At 42.4% G+C, this 21,041-nt stretch overlaps 2 long non-coding RNA genes across 2 annotated transcripts; both read left to right on the plus strand.

The window, feature by feature from the left end:
• The first annotated feature begins 4,181 nt into the window (after positions 1-4,181).
• Positions 4,182-15,323, plus strand: LOC125754802 (uncharacterized). Its single transcript, XR_007409652.1, has 3 exons — positions 4,182-4,469; positions 14,544-14,791; positions 14,998-15,323. It is a non-coding gene; the product is annotated as an uncharacterized LOC125754802 (long non-coding RNA).
• An 86-nt stretch (positions 15,324-15,409) lies between these two features.
• LOC112653596 (uncharacterized) lies at positions 15,410-20,183 on the plus strand. The gene is made up of 3 exons (XR_003132293.2): positions 15,410-15,751; positions 16,719-17,087; positions 18,722-20,183. It is a non-coding gene; the product is annotated as an uncharacterized LOC112653596 (long non-coding RNA).
• The last annotated feature ends 858 nt before the right edge of the window (positions 20,184-21,041 follow it).

Raw genomic sequence — 21,041 nt, forward strand, 5'->3', positions numbered from 1 at the left:
AGCTAGAAGTTTCTACTTCTCTTCCTCTGAGGGGACACTGCTGAGAACAGGTGGGAGGGCTGCCTGTTCAAGTGTGGCCTCAAAGACAAGGTGGAAATGAAAACGAGGTGAGAATGTGGTGCAGTAGCCTGTGAACCCGAGACACATAGCTGTGGGGAACAGTGGCCGGGAAGGAGTCATTTGCACAAACCAGTTAGCAACCAGAAAATGGAACCACCCGCAAACAAATCCTGTAAGAGAGGGACAGGGTTTTCCAGTATTGCTTTTACCGTGAGAGGATTGTGCTGCATCTCAACTCTTAGTGCCATTTGATTTGAGGCTGCTCACACAGATTTCTTTGATGACGAAAAACTTGCAAAATCATTCATTTTCTCCCCTTTATACCTCCATGCCGACTAAGCCAGAGGCCAGACTCCATTGCAAACAGAGATGTATTAGTTAAGATACAGTTGAGGCTGCTGTGTAAGAGACACAAAAATGAAAATTTATTTTTCTGATGTAACAGTCTGAGCATAAGCTTTCCAGAGCTGGTACATGCTCTTTGGTGTTGGAGACCCAGCTTCCTATCTTTTTGCTTTGCTATTCTCAACATATAACTCCTATCTGTGGTGTCAGATGGCTGCTCTGGCTCCCACCATCACAGCCACATTCCAGCTGGCAAGAAGAAGAAAAGAAACAAGGGAGAGCATCTTGCTTTCCTTCAAAAGAAGTCTGGAATTTCATGGGTGCTGGGATGGCTCATTCAGCTGAGCATGGGACTCTTGATTTTGGCTCAGGTCCTGATCCCAGGCGTGGGATGGAGCCCCTATGGAGCTCAGTGCTCAGCAGAGAGCCTGCTTGAGATTCTCTCTCTCTGCTCCTCCCTCTGCTGGCAAGCACGTGTGCACTCTCTCTTTATCTCTCTCTCTCTCTAAAATAAATAAATAAATCTTAAAAAGATAAAGTCTGGAAGTTCCAAATATCACTTCCACTTTCATAGCATTGCCCAGAACTTAGCCACATGACCACACTCACTGCTGCAAGGGAAGCTGGGAAATTTAGTCCTAGATGGGCAGTAAGGAGTCCAGCTAAAGCATTGCTACAGAAGACACATAGAATGTGATATCGCGGGACAGTTACAGTTAGCATTCTGCCCAAAGGATCAAAGAGATGTTTAAATCAGCAAAACCTGCTGGGTATGAGGACATATTTTTTGTGGGTAGTAAAGCCGACATAGGTGGAGCAAAGAGGAGAGCCCCAATTTGAGGGGCAGCCCTGTTCACCCTAGATAATACTGTTACACTGAAATTCAGGTCCAGTGTTCCAGAGCTGCTGGTTTTCAAGAGAAACCAGAAATGGTTTCTTTTTAAAAATATGATATCTCCCAACTTTAAAACATTGGCTCAAAAATAGTTTAACATGGTATAGGCTGAACATATCTGTAGACTGACATTTGGGCGCCTGTGTTAGATTCAATTTGCATGAAAGTGTCAACTGTGCTTAACTCTCTGCCTGAAATGCTAAACTTTAGAAATCTAAAATTAGAACTAAAAGGCAAATCGATTTAGTAAAAAAAAAAAAATTTATTTATTTATTTTTTTGATCAAGACAAACTCCTCAAAGTAAATAATTTCTTGGCTTGTGGGTCAGGCACTGAAACAAAAAAATCAGGAGTTGGCCATGAATTTCTTTCATCCTTCAAATACCATGTTTCACTTTAGATGTGAAATAATTGTACTCTCGATCTGGTTTGCAATGACCAGGTAGTTACTTTAACTAGATAAATGAATTGGAAGAAACACTCAGGCTCCATTTTTCAGTGCAAGATGGAAATGATAGGCACAGCAGCCATGAACCTGCCATTCAGATCTCCTGCTGTGGGGAGCATGGCTGTGGGCCCCGTGCTGCCCTTCTGGCTCTGCCACCGCTTCACATGAGGACCACATCTCCCGTGAGCTTCTCCCAACCAGTGATCCAGACAGAAGGGGGACTTCTCCAGTGATCCACTTTGGCTCCCAGACTCCTCAGCAGCCTGGCCAAACCAACCTTCCTTCCTTCCTTCCTTTCTTTCTTTCTTTCTTTCTTTCTTTCTTTCTTTCTTTCTTTTCTTTTCTTTCTTTCTTTCTTTCTTTCTTTCTTTCTTTCTTTCTTTCTTTCTTTCTTTCTTTCCTTTCTTCTTTCTTTCTTTCCTCTTTAAATATTTTGAGAGAGAGAGAGAGCACACCCGTGCACATGCGTGTGCATGGGCTGGGAGGGTTGAGGGGGTAGGGCAGAAGGAGAGACTCTCAAGCAGGCTCCGCTGCCTTGGGTTCCAGCTCACAGCCCTGAGATCATGACCTGAGCCGAAATCAAGTGTCAGGAACTTAACTGACTGAGCCCCCCAGGCGCCCCCTGGGCAAACCTTTCTTGTAACTGTTCTGCAGTCTGAGGCTCTTCCTACCCTAACCTTCTTCCTTTCGCAGGTGTCAGAACTCTCCCCTCACCCCCGCGGCCCCCCCTGCCCCCCCGTCACCTGCCCCCACTTCCTTTATCCTTCACAGGCTCTCCCCCTCAGAAATCCCTTGCACATCTAATCCCACCTTGACAACTGCTTCAAAGCAGGTGAACTAACACATGAGGCCGATGAGAGCAACAGCAGTTATACTTGACTGTGTGCTAGGTGCCCGGCATGGTGCTTACCCGGTGTGTAAGAGGCCAGGAAGGTGAAGGGGTGGGCAAAATAGGTGGAGGGGATTAAGAAGTACAAACTTCTGGGACACCTGGGTGGCTCAGCGGTTGAGCATCTGCCTTTGGCCCAGGGCCTGATCCTGGGGACCTGAGTCTCATGTTGGGCTTCCTGCATGGAGCCTGCCTCTCTCTCCGCCTGTGTCTCTGCCTCTCTCTGTGTCTCTCATGATTAAATAAATATAATCTTAAAAAAAAAAAAAAAAAAGAGGAAAAACTTCCAGGAAAAAAATAATGACAATGGCTAACTTTACTGAGTATGTTCCAGGACCATGCATTACAGCCTCACATGTATTGTCTTTACAAAAATCCTGAGGTCCATAGTGAACGACCATTTCCCTTGATTCTACAGATGTGCAACTAGGTTAAATAACCTGCATAAGGTCACATGTCTAGCAGAAGTAGACAGTGATTCAAACAAACCCACGTTGGTCTGATTCCAAAGCCCATTTGTTCATACATCGGATATTTGTGTATTCCTTCCCAATTTCTTCCATACCCAAATATCACCACATATTACCCTAGTGACTTAAGTGATTCATGAATAGCACCTGCACAAGTATTTACTTAATATTTCTCTTTAACTGGGATACCTGGGTGGCTCAGCCGTTAAGCGTCTACCTTCAGCCCAGGGCGTGATCCTGAAGTCCTGGGATCGAGTCCCACATCTGGCTCCCTGCCTGGTGCCTGCTTCTCCCTCTTCCTGTGTCTCTGCCTCTCTCTCTGCGTCTCCCATGAAAAAGTAAATTTTTAAAAAATTTCTCTTTAACTGATTTTTAAAACTTGACTATATTTATCTTTAAAAAGTGACATGATATCCCTGAAATAAATGGTAATCTGCTATTCCTGCCAAAAATTAATCCTAAAAGTAATCACAATAAAAACAAAACAATAGTATCAAATTTTAGCCAGACAATATAATACCATTTAAGGAGACATTATATCCAACTAAAGATTCAAAATTTGGGGTCTGCACTCATTTTGTGTGTTTTTTTTTTTTTTAAGGGTAGATCAGTAAGTGTTAGGTGCTAAGCATCAAATGAAAACATTTTTTTTTCTTGACAAAACCAGAAAGATTGACAAAACTAAAAAGGGACTAACTTTCCCAGTCTGGGACTCAGTGCTCTTCAATGCTGTAACCACGTATCCTGAAAAATTCTCTTGGGTGGTTGTATTTGGGAAATGATGAGTGATGGAAACGGAAGAAGGCTCATTTAGACAGAAAAGCAACTTTATACAATGGCCCCATGCCCCTGAAAGAAAAGAAAAAATCAATTTAATTCCTTTCCAGCCTCTGCAGGTTCTCAGCACTCACAATTGTACCCTCTGGTTTTTCTGGAGAGTTCAATTTTTCAAAAGTAAAACAAACCAGAGCCTGCAGCATGAGTGAACCCTGCTTTTTGGGCAGGTGTATCCGGTAGAGAAACAAAACATCGCTCTGTGGTTAGGCTGCCTAGTACACTGGAGTTCAACACATTCAGAAATCAGCCTGCCTCGGTGGTGGTGGGGTTGCTGAACCACACAGCGAGAACATGGGCCCTGTGTAAAAAGCTCCCAGCCTCCCTGCGTACGGAAGACAGCACTGACCCAGAGCTGAGCAAAGGGCAGGCTACAACCCCTGCCACCTCTGAGCTGGGCCTTTCAGCCACAGCCCCATGTCATTCATGGTTGAAGTCCTGCTGCCGCAGGGCCACACAAGGTTGTTGCAGCGCAAGCCCACTCTGGCCACACTGTGAGTTGGAGAGAGCTTTGAAGCCATCAAGGAGGTGAGGAGAGGGCTTGTCACCAGCCCTCCTTTCTGATTCTGAGTTCCTCAATCAATTTTTGTCACGTGTTGTTTGCATTTGGTTTGGTAACTGGCTGGCAAATGTAGTTGGACCTGGAAGCAGAGACAAGACTGGGATGCCACTGTGAAGAAGTGTTTCAGACCCTCTGTTCATCATCACAGAATCCCAGCTTTGTGCCCACTTTGCAGATGGGAACACAGAGTCACTAGGGACTGAAATGAGTGGCTTGAATGCTGAGATGGGACTGCCTGTCTATGGCAGATTCCTCATTCTGTACCTCTTTAGGCCTCTGGATCTCTAGTATACTATTCTTTTGAATTAATCCTCATCCTAGCAGACATAAGAAGAGGAGGAGGAGGGGGAGGAATAAGTAACATTTGTTGAATGCAAAACACTCTAAGTGCCTCATCCTGTTTAATGTTAAAACCCCTACGGGTTGTGTGTGTGTGTGTGTGTGTGTGTGTGTATTCCTCTCTGCCAAAGAGAAAATTTGAAACACAAGAGGTTAACTGCCAAAGGTGACCCAAAGGAAGGACTCAAGCCCAAGCGGTCTGACCTCAATGACCAAACCTATATCCACTATGCTGTCTTTTCAGGCAGACACACCTGCCTCTAAATCCAGACTCTATCTCTGTGTTACTTGGGGCAAGTCACTTGACCACTCTGAACACTGTTTTCTTATCTGTAGAGTAAGGATAAAAATAGTGACTATCATTTAAGGATGGTATGAAAAGCAGCTAAATGAGGTTATTCAGGTGATGGGCTTTGCATGGTGCCTAGCATACAGGAAGAGCTCAATAAATGCCAAGTATAATTAGCAACAGAATTGTGGCCTTCAGGATTGATCCACTTCCTCTTTCCTTCCATAATGGCTATCCTCTTTCTAGTTACCACCTGCTGTTTACCTAAACAGAGCTTCCTTTTTGGCTCACTCGATGTGATTTGGCTGATCTGAGGCATCCTCCTCATACAGCCTCTCCCCTTTGGAGCTGCATGCAGGAGATCATGACAAGTCCATCAAGCACTTCCAGCACCATCAAGGATTTGTAAGGGCAGTGACAAAATCTGGGAGATAGATGGTATCATAGAGTTGTTTGTCACAAAAGGTAATGTACCCCAAAAGGGGCCACTGTAAAACAAGCCGCCCATGATGTATGTGTGCCCCAGGACATCTTAGAGAATGAGTTGACTTGGAGGAGTGAACAGAGGAAGATCACTCTGTGATGAGAAACATAGAGTTTGCAGAATCTCTACATATAATGGTTTTCAAACACGTCTGTGAATTCTTTGACACCTGGCACATCAAGAGGTGGAGTCTAATCCCTTACCCTTGAATATGGACTGGATTTAGTGACAACTGCGTGACTTCTAGGGCTGGATTATTAAGGGTGTTTTGCCGTGGCTCTCTGTCCGGATGCTTGGTCTTCAAATCCAGCGGCCATGGCAGGAGGAAGCCCAGTGACAATGGGGGCCCAGGGATAGGTGTTCTGGGCCTCAGCTCCAGTTGAAGTCCCCAAGAACAGACAGCCTTTGTGATGGCTCCAGCCCAGTCCACCATCTTTCTTCAAATTAGTGACAGATTCCCAGTAAGAATTGCCTCCTGAGCCCATAACCATAAATGATTGTTGCATTATGCCACTGAATTTGGAGCGATTCATTATACTGCAGTAAATAGCTGGACACTACAATTTATTTCACAAAGTTCTGCCTCTAGGTCACTGTTAGCTACTGAGAGCTCTATGTTACTATTGATTTTAGTTACTTTGGAACTATTATTTTAGCACTTACTTTCATGAGGTCTAATAATTTTTGTTAGGTACATATCAAATAGTTTCACAATCCACAGTGATCATTTTTATCAATTTATTTTTTTAAGATTTTATTTATTTATTTGTTTATTTGATAGAGAATAAGAGAGAGATAAAGAGAATAAGCAGGTAGAGCTGCAAGCAGAGGGAGAGGGAGAAGCAGGCTCCCTACTGAGCAAAGAGCCTGATGTGGGGTTCAATCCCAGGACCCTCAGATCGTGATCTGAGCTGAAGCCAGATGCTTAGCTGACTGAGCCAGCCAGGTGCCCTCATTTTATCAATTTATTTAAAAATAATTCTGAGGGATCCCTTGGTGGCGCAGCGGTTTGGCGCCTGCCTTTGGCCCAGGGCGCGATCCTGGAGACCCGGGATTGAATCCCACATCTGGCTCCAGGTGCATGGAGCTTGCTTCTCCCTCTGCCTGTGTCTCTGCCTCTCTCTCTGTGTGTGTGTGTGTGTGACTATCATAAATAAATTTTAAAAAATTTTAAAAAATTAAAAATAATTCTGTAATAAGAACTAGAGTCACTTTGTATGTTCCCCTGAGGAAGAAGCAGGTAGGCAGCCTTTCCTTGGAATAAACCTGAGATGACTTTTTTAGCTCCCTAAGCCATCACAAGTAGGGAAGCTTTAGGATGAATTGACCCTTGAAGCCCTCTTGGAAGAAGGACTGAAGCCAACAGAGAAGCAGAGCCCTGATTCCCCAGGCAGCCCCAGCATATTGGGCTGTGAAACAATAATGCAGAGGTTTTCTGTAAATCATCAGCCAACTGTGAAGTGTTTTCTAGGATTCAGTTTTGTTGTCAACACTCCTGGATATAAAGCTTCCAACCCTCAGCACCTACAACAAAAATGAGTATCTATATAAATATTAATACATATATATAAGCACACACATACACAGGGCCCCACTATCTTACCAATTGTGAGTCTTGAACAAATTACTTAACCTTACAATCTCAGTTTTTTGTGTCTAAAATGGAGATAATACTTTCCTCATAGGATTATTGTAAAGTAAATGACTAGAGCAGACCAGGCTCAGTGAATATTAGTTATTAAAATAATTCACACACATAACACATATAGAAAAGAGATGGAAGAAATTGCACCAAACAGTTATTGTAGTTATCTCTGAGCCATAAGACTATGGATGCTTTTTATTTCCTTTCTTATAATCATATATTTTGAAGACATCCTATGTTTCATTAATTTTTTCATTATTTTTTTAAAATATATTTTGATAAAAAAATAAATAAAAAATATTTTGATAGAAACTATTTTTTTAAATGAAGGTGGTTATTAGATGATAAGATTATGGATAACTTTCTTAATGTTTTAAATGTATTTTGTGTTTCGATTTTCTCAAATTGACTTAGTGGGATTTTTAGGTCTAGGAAAATACAGATGGAGGATGAATTTAGGCTCAGCCATGTGGTACAGATCCAAGATTTCATGGTTTCATTATCTCGTTAGATGGAGATTACTGAGGATTTCTGCAGTCATGGTCAACTTCTCGGAGATGGTAGAGTTCAAGGTTGAAACAGGAGAATGGGAGCCTTTTCCAGAGGACTAGTTCTACTCAGGTCTCATACACATACACATACAAACACATATGCACGCATACGCACACACAGCTTTAGCTCTAACTACACCAGGTGCTGAGGGAAACAATCCCTATTTTCAAGAGTTTACTGCCTAAAAAAAAAAAAAAAAAAAAGTTTACTGCCTAATGGAGAAGGTATACACATAGAGAAGTAATTTTTCCATTTAATGCAGTAGATACTAATATAAATACGAGTGCAGGTTTTGATGGAAATGCAGGCAAAACATATTAGCCCATCCTGGGGTTCAGAACAACTTATTGGAAGTGAAGTTTCTTGAGCAAAGTCTTGAGGAATCTCTTAGGTCAGGCTGTTAAAGCAAAACGTCACAGACCAGGTGTCTTCAACAACAGACATTTATTTCTCACAGTTCTGAAAATGGGAAAGTCCAGGGTGAATGTGCCAGCAGATTCGGTGTTCCATGAGCACCCCTCTTCCTGGCTTGCACATAGCTGCTTTCTTGCTGTGTCCTCACATGAAGGAGAGAGAGAGGGCTCTGGTCTGTTTCTCTTCTAATAAGGGCTCTAATCCCATCATAGGAGCCCATGACCTCATCTAATCCAAAGGCCCACTTCCAAATACATTGAGGAATATAGCTTAGATATATGAATGGGGGGTGGGGGTGGGCATGACATTCTGTCTATAGCAAGAGAAGAGTCAATCCCAGGGATAGAAAGATGGGTGTTCGCAGAGGCTGGAATAGAAGAGTGAAAGGACATTGGTGTGTGCAATAAACAAGAAGAGTACTCTTCAAACCCTCCCTGCCCCATCTCACACACAGAATCCTTTCTTCAAACAAACAAACAAAAATCCCATGTGGGAGCTTAAAAGCTAAAATACATAAAATTGGGTTGGCTGTATAAGGGCCGTAATGAATATCTCTCCCCAGAGGAGGCCCATGAAACCTGTCCCCACAAGGCCCAAGATTCCAAGGGGAGTGGGAGGTAGGACAAATCGACTCTGCCAGAGCAACTGGTGGGGGCCAGGTCTTGGATGGCCTGATTTACTCTATCTTTGTAGAAATGCAGTGGGGCACCGAGGGGTTTTTCTCTGAGGAGCGTGTGCTCAGGGTTGTACTTTGGAAAAGGGAGTGGCAATATGTGAGGAAAGTGCCTTAATCTGGGGAAAAGACCATCGAGACTTGAACTAGGACAGGGATTGTGTCAAGAAGAGGGTAGGTTGTTGGAGCATCACTAACACTATTTTTCAGAAGATTATTTTCCACTAGGAAGTTTCATAGGAGGTCTGGCCACCTACATGGATGTCAGCCCATATGGGCACTCCCATGGCACATCATTCATACCAACCTCTTTCCAGCAGCCATTTACCCATCCAATCCCAATAGCCCACCTAAAGAGATGCCTGGTTTTGTGAGTGTGTGTGTGTGAGTGTGTGTGTGTGTGTGTGTGTGTGTGCTTAGAGAGAAAGATTGAGAGAATGCATACAAGTGAATGAGGAAGGGGCAGAGGGAAAAACAGAGAGGGAGAGAGAGACTCTCCGGCAGACTTGAAGCTCAGCACAGAGCCCACCATGGGTGGCTCTCGATCTCACAACCCTGAGATCATGACCTGATTTCAGTCAAGAGTTGAACGCTTGACTGAGCCACCCAGGTATCTCAAGATGCCTGTTTTAAACATAAGGGCAATGAGGTATGTAGCTGTGGTGGTTAATTCTGTGTCAACTTGGCCAGGCCAATATCTAGGGGCACCCGATATTTAATCAAGCCCTAGCCTGGACGTTGCTGGGAGGTATATTTTAGATGATATTAACTTTTAAATCAGTGGTCTTGAGGAAAGCAGATTACACCTCATCATGTGGCAGGCCTCGTACAATCAGTTAAAGGCCTTAGAGAAAGAAGAATGACTCCCCCAAGGAAGAGGGAATTCTGTCTGCAGTCTTTCCTGGGTCCCCAACTTGCCTGCCCATGCTGCAGATTTTGGACATGCCAGACTCCACAATTGTGTGAGCCAATTCCTTAAAATAAATCTCTTTCATATCTATATCCATCCATTTATCATCTATCTATCTATCTATCTATCCATCTATCTCTCTATCATCTATCTATATCTATTCGTTCTGTTTCTCTGGAGAATCCTGAAAAATACAGTGGCTTACCCCATTGACCAGATAGAGGCAGGAATAAAATGCTGATTTGTAACAACTTATTAATTCAAAAAAAAAACTTATTAATTCAGCTTCACCACCCTTCCTTCCACAACAATGAGTTCAGAAGGTGGGGCAGGTGATGCTCTTACTCAGCATTCCTAAAGCAGACCTCTGATTACATCACCAGCCTGCTTAAAATTTTCAACGATTCTCCGTAGCCTGCCAATAAAGTCCCAATTACATGGTCTAATAATGGTCAAGGATCTCTGGACTCAACCTCCATTCCCTGTCTTACCTCTCACAACTTAAATTGATTATAGTGCACCAGATTTCACTCACTTCCCTGTAAGAAGATTGTATGTCCACATCCTTTGCCTTATGACTTATAGTCCCTCCACAGGAGGAGTGTAGAGTCCTGCTGCACTGATTTCTGGGCTTCTCCACATAACTTGTTTTGCCCAATGAAATGCAATCAGACCAGACAATACCCATCCTAGCAATAACTTTAAATGCTTGTGTGATTTGGCTGAACTGAGGGCTGGTGGCCCCTAGGAAGGTGGGGAAGAAGAGTACAGAACTCTCTCACGAAGATCGTTTTGCTTTTCAAGTATGAAGAATAACAGCTGCCCCTTCTAAAACTTTCTCAGAAATCCAGATTTTACACTCTGATGTAGTGTGAAATTGCTTCACTCTAAGCAGTGAGCAGCCTGTTGTTTCTTGAAGGTTTATTAAATCACTTATGATTCTGGATATTTACACTATAAACCAATAGATTTCTTTGAATCTTAGTGTTTTTTGAGGGGAAATCTCTTAAAATTATGCCTTGTTTTACTTTTACTGTGTAGTAGGGTAGGAAAAAATACCTCAACAGTGGATATCAACTCTTAATTGAATATAAAATGTCTTTTTTTTTAGGACGATAGTGTCATGGGTCTTTCGAGATGGAAAATAAGACCCTGAGACATGAGAGAACAGGTGTGGGGAAAATGAAATGGCAAAACTGTTCTGCTTTAGAAATAAATAAGAATTGGGGCAAAAGTGGGAGGCAGAGAGAGAGTGCAGAGATTGAAGGAAAGTGGAAAGAGAGAGAGGAGATTAAGCAAAGATCAAGAGGCTGGAATCCAGATTGGTTGAAGCACAGACCTGCAGTCTCCAAAAACGTGTTTTATTTTTTGTGTAGTAATAGAGTTCCAGCTGGGCACTTGATTGCCCGCTAGAGACTACACTTCCCAGGCTCCATTGTAACCAGTGTGATCACATGACTATGTGTTGCCAATGGCATGAGAATGGAAATGATGTATGCAATTGCTTGCTTAGAAGGAAATCCTTGGCCTCCATTTCCTCTTCTTCTCTACTCCCAATGGGCTATTTGTAAACATGGTTTGACTCAGCTTTGACCATGCAGATGAGGACACAGCCACTCCTAGAGGATGGCAAAGCAAAAAGATAGAAGGAGCTCTTGTTTGAGTGACAGCAGAGAGCAATGATGCCCTTCATCCTGGACGGCTCTTCCTTTGGACCAAAGGAAGAATCTCATTGTTTCAGCAGCTTAGCCTAAATCTTAACTGATACAATGGTAAAATCACGAGGGGACTTTTGAAAAACAGAGATAACAATCATTCATTTTTTTAATTTACATTTTTCAGTGTTCTAAACCCCTCATCTTTTGACTTTTGGCAAAATGTGTTACTTACATAAAGGCCTATATAAGTAAGAAGCTTGTATAGAAATCAAGGAGAGGGTCTCGTATCTGGGCCGACAGAGCACAGTCAAGAATGAGAATGTGTGCAAGATGGTTTATAGACTGAAATAACCCCATAGAAGTAGGAGCTAAAGGACAACCTGAAAATGTGAGCTCACCTGAATTCACAGATATCTCAGGGAAGGCCTGGATATAGAATGGAAGGATGTTTCAATGCAATCTAGATCTTAGGGATCAGGATAAGTCCAATGAACACTTGGACCAAAACAGTGATTAATCCAAAAAGGCAGGAATATCTCTGATGAGAGTGATGTGAAAAAGCCTGGAATATAAATTCTAGAGTCAGATGGCATGTGTCTCAATGTCTATTCTACTGCCTATAACTATGTGACTTCAAGGAAGTCACTTAAAATCTAAGCCTCAGTTTCCTTATCTATAAATTAGATATAATAATAGCTGCCTCATAGTGTTATCATAAGGAATTGAAAGGAATATTGTACATAAAGCATTCAGCAGATTGTGGGACATATAATGAGAAGCCAACACATACTAGCTTTTTACTACTACTATTAATTTTTTCACAATATTAATATGAGATCCTATTATTCAAGTCAAGGAAAATCATTAACTTTGAGAATCCTTTGGTGGAGTCAGGGGCTCAAATGTTTCTGACTTGACCTGAGGAAAGTGGGTGGGAGAAGGTTGTCACTCCAGCATTCAAGGTGTACCCGACCAAGTATCAGTAGCTCCATTGTGCGGATGAGAAATAAAGTTGAGAAAGGTGTCTCATTTGAGTTCAAAGGCATTTTCGCAAAGCCAGGCTGAGAAAACAAGAACACTTCTCCTGTAGTTTCCACTGCCCTGGAGCCTACCCCCTCTTCCTTCCCACTGTGTCCCCGTTTCAGTAAGCCACCTACCACCCCTCAAGGAACTCAGGCAGGAAAGCAACAGTTCTGTACTTCCTGTTTTCCTTCACCCCCTACTACTAATCAGTCCTCACTATTTCATCTCCAGAGTTCTCTCAAATCCATCCACTTCTTTGTCCTGCCTCTGCCAGCAGCCTCCTTCAAACCACCCACCGTGGCTTCTTCATTGCTGTCCACACTTGCATTCTTCATTTTCCTCTCCTCTCAGCAGCCACAGAGATTTTTAAAAATCCAGATGTAATTACTCCTGGCCCTGCTTCCCATTGGCTTCCTGCTGCCCCAGGATGAAATCCAAGCAGCCCACTTTCTTTGGGTCAACATATAATATGCCCGTCCCCTGCCTAGTTCTCTTGAAACTCACACCACCAGTTTTTCTGTTTATAGAGCAGAGCTCCCAGCCTTTGAATGCTGTTTCCTCTACCTGAGCAGTTTTCTTCTCTCCCTCCCCTCATTTAACTAACTCATTCATCCAAAAACATTTTTATCAAGCTCCTACTATATGCTAAGTCCTACTGTAAGCCATAGAGGTAAATAACCTCTTCTGTCCTATGAACCTTATCTGCAATCTGGTGAAATCTATGGACCCTTTTCTGAGACTAATGGTTTTTTGTTTTGTTTTTTGTTTGTTTTTAAGGATGATGATGTTTTATTTAAGTATCAATTTTTATCATTGTTTTCTTATTTCACTTGAACCTCACCATAAGCCTATGGTTAGATAAACTAGATATTGTGCCCCTCTTTTCCCCAACATATTACAAACAAAGTTGAAAAGAATATTACAGTGAACACTGTAATAGGCAGATTAATGCCACCCCCCCACAAAGAAGTCCATGCTTTAACCTCTAGAACCTGTAAATATGCTATGTTATATGGCAAAAAGACTTTACAAATAGAATTAAGGACTTAAATATAGGGAGATTATCCCTATAGGAAGATTATCCTGAGTCCAATGTAATCACATGAGTCCTAAAAGGGGGAAGAGGAAGGTAAGAGGAAGAAAAGGTAAAAGATAATTTGAAACATGGAGGACCTGACCCACCATTGCTGGTGGTGAAGATGGAGAAGAGAACTGTTATGGTTGAATTGTGTCCCAGGCTAATGCTTTCTAAATACATAAAATAAATATGGAGGATTACAAAAGAAACCAAATGTACTGAAATAGTTACCAAAATCTTTTTAAATTGTGATATAGTAGTATATCTGTTATTTTATGATTGCATTAAATAACAAAATCTAGCAATGGGTCTAAATAATATAATCTCCTAGTAGTGATCAGTATAAATGGTATTTTAAGAGATCTGTGAAACAGTAGTATGTGACAAAGTCTCAAGGACAGCTCATACCACTGTGGTTTGTTGCCTACATTCACAATGGAATGAAATGCTAAATTTCAGTTAGATGTTAGTAAAAATAAAGATGTCATTTTTTTTCCTATCCAAATTCATAGAGCCCAGTTCTATCCACAGACTCCAGAGAGTCCCCTAGATCAGATTAAACCTGGGGAATATAGTAAGAAATACAGGAGCTTATGTTCAAGTGGCAGGGGGTGGGGGGAGGCTGATAATCCAATAACTTCAGATTGTGCTGAGTTGTTTAAAGACAATAAAATGACTTCAGATTATAATGAATTGTTGAAAAAAAATCAATAAAGTGGGCACCTGAGTGGCTCAGTCGATTAAGTGTCTACCTTCAGCTCGGGTCATGATCCCAGGGTTCTGGGATCAAGTCCTGCATCGGCTCACTGCCCAGGGGAGAGCTTGCTGCTCCCCCTGCTTGTGCTCTCTCTGTCAAATAAAAAATAAAAATCAATAAAGTAAAAAAAAGTAAAAAAAAAAATCAATAAAGTGATAGGGATTAACCAGCAACTAGGGTGCCTGATGAGAGTGATGTGAAAAAGCCTTCTTTTTCAGCTGAACCCCAAAGAGAAGGATCTGGTCTGAGAAGAAGCCAACCAAGAGGTGCCACAAAGGGAGTGGACAGTGAGAGCCTGGCCCAGCCTGGCAGACAAGGGATATGAAATCGGGGAAGTACATACACATCAGTCTTAAAAGGCCAGAGTAGGAAGACCTTGAACTCCTGCTTCAGTTCCCTCCTCTTGAATATCAGGATGGCATTGAGACCAGCACCTGGGGGCTGCTATAGAAGCCCTTGAGATCATGTGAGTGAAAGGCCTGGTAGACAAGCACACTATGGAAGTTTCCCACAGATCCCACCCCATCTCATTCAACCCCATGGGTGTATACAGTTGGAGTCCCCATTCCTCTGAGAGGTTGGTTAGATCATTTGCTTAAGGTCACATAGGTGGTTTAGGACAAAGCCGGAATTCAGACGAAGCTATCTGACCCTTTTCTCTTTCTTCTCTAGGGAGAAAGCACGAGTTCTTTCATATCAAGCTCACCCAGCTCTCTGGTGGTTCCCAGGACACAACCTGTCTGTGATCCTTTCCCCCTTGACAGAGCAGCATCTCCCAGGAGGAGAGATGAAAAATCCAAATGCTGCAACTAAACGCTGCCAGGACTGAGGGAAGCCACTTAGCCCTAATTTCCTTACTGTTAAAACCAGCATAACCATGGCAACACACTCCAGGGCTTTTATTAAAGAATCTGACTGTGAAAATCAGCCTAAATCAATGGAAGGAGGAGAAGTGCTCCGTGTTTTACACACACACACTGGTTGCCATCAGCCTCAGCACCCTGAGATGCTAAAAGCATCCTCCCTGCAGAGGAACCCGCCCCCCCCCCCCCCCCCCGGGGGCCTCCCATCCTTTTCTAAGAGCACAAGCTCCAATGAGCACTTCCCGAGAGACATTTCTCTCCCGTAGCAGATAAGGGTCCAGATAAGGGGTCGGGCATATGCTATATTCACTTTTCTAAAACAGCCCAAATGCAGCCAGATAGTGTCTCCTGTCCAATGTGGAGGAGCTGAGAGAGAGAACCAGGCAGAGGGTGAGGTTGGGTCCAACCTTCTCTGTTTTCACCCTCTTGTTTTTCTCCGCCTTTTGCCATTTCTCCAACAACCTGACCTCAGAGCCTTCCTCTCTCGATGCCTCTGGAGATGTCCTTCGGTTGGTGCTTTGGCCTCAAGAGTGTGGAAAATCTGTTCTTCCAGCTTCATCCAGGTGTGTCTGGACAGGAGGAGCCCTGCCTCCACCTGCTGCAGAAATGAGAGGGATGAGAAAAAGCATCAGCAGCTCTGTGGCCCCCATCCAATTCACTAAGACCTCACTGGATTGGGGGACACACCAGGGCCCTGTGGGGGGCCAGGAGCAAAGCTCAGGCCATGCACCATGACCAGTCTAGTTTACCAAGAGGTGCATCTTCCCACTTCCTACCCCTTTTATTTCACTGTCACCAGCAGGCCAGAGGGTGCCCCAGAAATGACAGAGGTGAACTTTCTACTGAGTCTTCCTATGGCCCACCCATGTGCTGAGCACATTCACCTCATTTAAACTTAATAAAATTCTGAGGTGGGTACTATTATGACCTCGTCCAGGACAGGAAACTGATATCTAGAAAGTTTAATCCCTTGCCCCAGTTCACTTGGGGGTTTTGACCTTGGGTCATCTGACTCCACGGTTCTTACTTCCCCAGACACTGTTGCCCAGTCAAAGGATGGGGCTGGATGGTGAGATGGTGATTAGGCCAGAGTTAATTCTGGGCCTAGAACTGATTTGTCAAAATGAAATGACACGGGCAATGTTGTGTCATGGGGACTCTTAACACATATACCGTAAAATGGTCACAGATTTTTGTGACTGGAAAGTATTAACTGCCCCTTGGCTTGCCACAGTATCTCATGGAAACGAGGCTCTGACTGACTCATGCGTTCGGCAGATGCCTAATGCTGGCAGCAAGCTCCTCTTTTGATGTGGCTTCCCTCTCAAACTTATCATGCCAAACTGCTAGAGAAAAAGAAAATTCATTCCACGGGACTAAGTTCCTACTCATCTTGGCTGCAGCACATAGGGAGGAGAGAGCAAAGAAAATGAAAAAGAGCAAGTGGGTGAGCTTGTAGCAGTAGCTCGCAAGGAAGCTGGGCTTCCCCAACCCGCACAACCTGACAATCTGCCTCTCTGTGCTCAACAGATGGAAACTGTGTCCTGAGGTGAATGGTTCCCCTCAAGCTGTCTTCACAACAAAACAGACCCTGAGCCCTACCAGAGGGAGGAGGAAAAAAAGACCAAAAACACTGTGAATTAAGAAATTTGTCAGAAGAAAAGGGGGGACCACTCGCTGAGTTTGCTCTCTCGGCCTCTCACCAAGGACCTCAGGACCTGGAGTCTTCCTCAGCCTTGGGCTATAGGCTGCTCACTTCCCTCTCTGGGCCTCATGTTTTCCTCAGAGACGGCAGCTCCCCATCCCCCTCGCCCTGAGGGCAGGCCTGCAGCTTCGTGCACTTGCTTTCCCAGCACCAACACAGCACCCCCTACATAGTGGGTGCTCAGACCCCTTTTGGTGAGTACATTCGTGAAATTCTGAGACCCAGAATTCTCCCTGAGACCAGGTTCTGAGAACCTCTGGAGGTTGCCTCCAGAGTCCTTTGGAATCAAACCCATTTTCTCCTGGGAAGCATAGCTCTCAGCTTAGGAAAGTACAGGTGCCACAATGTGGGAACAGAAGCTACAGTGAGATCAGAGCAGATGATATCTAGAGAACCTCCTAAAAGGAAAAGTATGTGTCAAAATATAATGGGTAATTTTGCAATGTGATAGAAAGTGTTGTTCCACGTTTTCAACCCCAGCTTTTATTTGGGTTAAAAACTTTTCTGTTTCCTTTGCCTGAGTCTGAGACTTACATCCTGGCTTAGATACTTATGCTGTACATGTATGTGTGTATATGTATGTCTAAGTCTGTATATATGCATATATGTACACTCTGATCATAATCACAGCACCGTTGAGGCCTCTGAGGTGATCCCCCAATAAATAACATTTCTCTTCCCTATCCAGATTCTGAACAAGTTAAGAAGTAAAATAGAAGAAAAAAGCCAGAGGCCAGGATGTCACCCTTATTACTGATAAAGCTGGATAGGAAGGCATAGGTTGGTGTAAGAGTTAAACAAGCTGGCTTCCTGAACCCCAGAATCAGGTAGATTTCCCACCCGTTCTCAACAGTGCTCTCCAGGGTCAGGGGGTGAGAGAGGGCAGCCCAGGGAGACCTGCTCTATGAGGATTTTCAACATGAAATATCAGAGGAGAACACACGCCATCCCTGACCAGGCCTGGCCCCAAAAGAATAAAAAAAATTTTTTATTAGTTCTTTTCTTTATTAGTTCTTTTCTCTATTAGTTCTTTTCAACTATACCTGGTTGTTTTCCCCATATTTACTGATAAAAGAAAGAGAGACCCAGAGTTATATTAACCAAGCTTCCCTCACAAGAAGGAAGCATCAGAAGTGGGAAAGAAGTGTCCCCCACTAAGATGCAAATGTAGCACTTGATCATTTGAATTAAATGTCTGTTTACATACTGTCTCCCTCTTAAGATCATAAGCCCCTTGAGGGAAGGAGTTATGTTTTATTTATCTTCCTTTGTGGAAACCTTGTACTTAGAAGGCATGCAAATGTTTGCTGAATGAATATGGACCTGGAGTCTAAATAGCCTTATGTTCAAATCTTCTTAGCCAATTACTATGAAAACTGAGCAGTGTTTTACACAGAAGTTGCAAATGGATAGCCCACAAACTACATCCAGCTCAGACATGATTTCTTTGGCCCACAGGGTATTGGTCCACCAGTGTCTTAAAAGTTTGTAAATAAGTTAATAATACTTAAAACTCAGGAAATTTCATATAAAGATCTGGATTTCTGGCTTCTTCTCAAAGCTTGGAAGACTTGATTTGGTAGATGATTGCAAAAATAGCCTCAATTTTTCATCCATACCTTGCATTACACTTTTCCATACACTTTGCAATGCCACTTTATAGTTCTTCCCATAAAGGGTTGGAATCTCTATCTCCATGCTCTTTCTCTGGCTTAGCCTTGTGACTTACCCTGGTCATAGAATATGACAGAAATGACAGTGAATCAGTTCTGAGTTTGAACCTACAAGGACTTGTTTACTTCTCTCTTTTTTTTGGAAACCTGCTAAGACCCCATGTGAACAAGCTTGGACTAGCCTACTGGCCTATGAGAGATCGTACTGAACAAAGACAAGTTGTCTCAGTTGTGCCAGCCAAGGCCCGAGACATGGGAGAGGGCCTTTCTGAGATGAGCAAAGCCAGCCCACAGCCAACCCACCAGCTGACAGCACATGCATGAGTGACTCCATCCAAGACCAGAAGAACCACCCACCTGATCCACAGATTTTGGACAATAATAAAAGATTATTGTTTCAAGCCACTGAACAAATTACCATTTGTTACATAGTAGTAGCTGACTGATATACCTGGCCACATCAGACCAGCTGTCCCTCTTGGCAATACTTAGGTGGGGTGAGCAACCCCTTGAATGAGGCATGAGTTTTGCATCGCCCCACTGTTCCTACCACTGTTCGCTATTATCTCTCTCACCCAGTAGCTGAGTGATAGAGGACAGTAATTACCATTGTTGAGTGGTTGTTTTCCTCATCATTGTGTTAAGAACAAACTAAAATAGTTCTTATAATCAAGACTATCAATAGAGATTAAGAGAGCTACATATTCTAAGCAGAATGAGAGAAAGACAAAATATCTTCTTACGCTAACTACCCTAACTCCGTATATGAACCTCTCAGTGTGAGCCCTTGATTCAACACCTCCCAGCTTCAGTGTTGTCTGTAAAATGAAGTTAAGGACACATGCCTCAGAGGATTCTTTAAGAATTGAGTTCAGTTTAGCAGAATAGCATAGTGGTTTAGCAATATGCTCTGGAACTAGACTGCCAGGGTTTAAATCCCAGATTTCCCACTAACTAAATCTTTGCATGGTGCCAGATGGATGCAAACTGCTTCTGATAGATGAATAATAAAGCTACTTTAGCCTCTTTCATCTGTAAAAATTACTTCTAATCTGTACCTTGTTCTAGTAAATTCCTATCAAAGCCAATGGTAAAGACTATTACTTTAGAACTACCCTGAGAACTAATAGGGACCAAAACAATGTCAATTTGCTGAGAATTAAATAATTTTATAAGAATTATGAAATATTTATGTCTGTGATCAAAGGATAAATACCTTCTGAAAATACCCCAGAGAAATAATGTAAAGGCAAAAACACTTAGATATTTACAGCATCCACTTAGGCCATGGAATATTCAGCTACAGAATAAATATCACCACGAAAAAACATAGAAATTTGTTCAGAAAATAATGTTAAGTAAAAAACATATGTATACAAAATAGCATAAATATGTCAATTGCAATTCTACAAAAATATAACTACACATTGAAAATGATTGGAAAAGAATATTGTATAATACAAGTGTTCTAAGTTCATAAGATTTTAATAATAATAATTTTAATTACTTGTTAAAAATTAGCAAATATACTGTAACTTTAAATTTTGGAAAATGTAGATCATTATACTATATTATTATAAAAAGTGTAAGTATTAATAAGCCGTTACTCAAAATGGAGCATAGTCTATTTTATATTTGTATTTGTCAATAAAATTAAATGATTATCAGTAGACATAAGAATAAGCTATTATATAAGCAAATAATTTTGTTTTCTTAAAACCTGCAATCTGAATGCTTATACTCAGGATCTCTCCCTCACTCCCACTCCCACTCCCAAACCCACATCCACCCCTCCTTATCATTAAAAAACCAAACGGAACAAAACCAAATTCCAACACTTCTAGCTCCAGACCAGATGGTATGAGGGGAAGTGAGCACAGGTGTCATTCTTGTCACTTACTCTGTAGTGAGGACAGGTCAGGGTGTTCAGCCTCAGCCAACCAGGTAGGACAGGCTGACCCCAGTTCTCCTAGTTGGGAGTTGTCTGATAGAACATCCACTGTCATCGTGTCTCAGTTCCACTTAGCATTGCAGTATAATGGGTTTCCTTTGTAGTCCTATGTATTTCATTCTATGCATTTTAAATCATTTTTTTTGTTGTTGTTGTTAAAAAAAGAACACTTCTTTATGCCTAAGAATCACTTAGCACTGTGGGAGGCAACCTCTCTTAATACCCTACCCTCCACCTTCAGATCCTTGTAATTCTTCCAAGTAACTTTTACAAGCAGTCAGGATCACACTTGGAGGCTCATTGATTTTATCTTGGAGAAGTTTTAGTTCTGGAAACTAAGCTTTTAAAAATGAATTAGGCCTGTCAAACTTGCTCCTCATCAAGCAGAAAGGATCAACCCTTTAATAATGTAATTTTCTCCACCTAAACTTATGGAGAACCTGAGATCTAGAACAGCAGTAACTCAACTAACCAAGGACCAAAAGGCCTTTCAAAAAAATCCAATTTATGACACAGGGGAGTGA

The sequence above is a fragment of the Canis lupus genome, chromosome 3, assembly GCF_003254725.2.
Source record: "Canis lupus dingo isolate Sandy chromosome 3, ASM325472v2, whole genome shotgun sequence".
Classification (NCBI taxonomy): Eukaryota; Metazoa; Chordata; class Mammalia; order Carnivora; family Canidae; genus Canis; species Canis lupus.